Here is a 1970-nt window from a genome sequence, read left to right as displayed (position 1 = left end):
TCTCTCTCTCTCTCTGCTTGACTTGGGAGGGGGAAAAATCATACCGCCATGCCGCCATCAATACTTTTCCCGCCATTACTATTACTACATGTATTACTGCGCATTCAGACCAAAGATCTGCGTCCTTTCGCGTCATTTCGTCACACGGAGGGACCAATTTAATTCATAATTACATGTATACATGGTGCTGAGTTACACACTACACATGTTTGACACATAATATGCTCTGTACAATGTGTCAAAGGTTCAAGACGATCTGACCTCTGTCTTTTTTTTTTTATACTTGACGCTTAACAAATAAAAAGGCGTGGACACTTTATAACTCTACAGGGTATGAATATTTTTGTCCTATTTTCCCCAAAACTATGAATCATGGGGTGTTAGAACGCTGTCAATTCTAAAAGCTGTGAAAGCTCGATTTGTCAAATAGAATTCAACAAGAAAGAAAACAACTTAGGACCTCTTATCCTGTGTTTCAGGAAAGGAATTGTGTAGCTATATAGAGCTATTTTTAAGTGTCATTTCAGATGTTTTACGCTCCCATCTACACCTTTTAGATATATAAGTAAGGAGGCGGACTGCTTCGATCCTTCTGATGTTGTACGTACTTAGGTAGACATCTCCCCTCCCCCCCTTTCCCTTAGATACAATCCACTTTTCAAAATGTCTGGCGCAGGGTCCCAAAGTGATCCACTTTCTAAACAGTCCTCGTCATCTTCTTCTTCTCGTTCTGGTTTAAATTTTCTGACTCTGTCTCTCTACTGTTGTTGTCATACAAGCTGTTAAATTATTGACAATGATCATTTGAACAAAATTTCTTCATGCTTTTATGGTAAATATTTCACGCCTCCATCAGCACAATTAGTTAAAACTTTGAGCATAAAAACGCCTCATAATTATAGATCTTCAGCTTTGTGCCGTCTTTTTTAAATCAAATAAAACGAATTGTGTTAATTGACAGTGAATAGCACTAATGTCCCTAATGTGTGTTTATGGGGTGTTTTTATTCTTCCTTTATATTTGTGTACAATGCAAAACTTGATCGATGTTGTGTCATAAAATACTCACAATCAAAAAAATAAAAAAATTACTATCCTTGTCGCGACCAGCTATAATATGTCAATAGATAACAGCTTCACTTGACTGCTGGGAAATCTTGATTAGTTCCTCTTCCATGACAACCTCATTTGTTTATGGTGGGGAGCGATTGCTGTAATTAATCAAGTTTTTCATGTGTGCAAGTAAGCATACTGAATCGGATCATAATTTACTCCTTTTAATCATGATTCAAGATTGTAAATGTTCAATACCAGGCATTGGCAACCATGTATAAGTCGCGGGCCAGGAAAAATGATTTGGTTTTAAAAAACACTGGGGATCAAAGGAAAGTTAAATGACAACAAGCCCCATTGTTCCATCATGGCGAAAAACGCCAGCTGGTTGAAAACACTCTCTTGCAAGGCTCCAGTACGTGTGCGTTTTTAAAACTTCTTGAATAATAAATACGCCCTCAAAATTGTTTCTATAGAGTTGATGGTGGTGAAAGGCCCTGAATGTGTAGTCTTTTCCGAAAAGGATAATTCAGCTGGGTTTTTTTTCGATGGATGGGGGGAGGTGGGGAGGGGGGATGGGGATAATGGGAGAAATTTCTTCCATTATCTCTGGAGAGAACATACTTTTAGTTGTCTGTAACCCCGGAGCTCGGTATTTGTAACTGTCACGAAGTGTCGAAGGGAATGAGGACAGGCTCTATGATCTTTTTGCAATACGAGTTATGGTTTCCAAATTGTAGAGTCTACGAAATCCTTGGCCAACTGAAAGTAGTCTGAGTGCTCAATCGTTTCTGAGGATTATAAATGGGAATAGGACTGAGTGGGGTACGGGGTGTCATGAGTTCCAATGTCGGTTCCAGACTCGGCATTCGAAAGAGAGAGAGAGAAAGAGAGAGAGAGAGAGAGAGAGAGAGAGAG

The sequence above is a fragment of the Aplysia californica genome, unplaced genomic scaffold (assembly GCF_000002075.1).
Source record: "Aplysia californica isolate F4 #8 unplaced genomic scaffold, AplCal3.0 scaffold00966, whole genome shotgun sequence".
Taxonomy (NCBI): Eukaryota; Metazoa; Mollusca; class Gastropoda; order Aplysiida; family Aplysiidae; genus Aplysia; species Aplysia californica.
The sequence above is the reverse complement of the archived record's forward strand: the minus strand, read 5'-3'. Positions refer to the sequence as shown.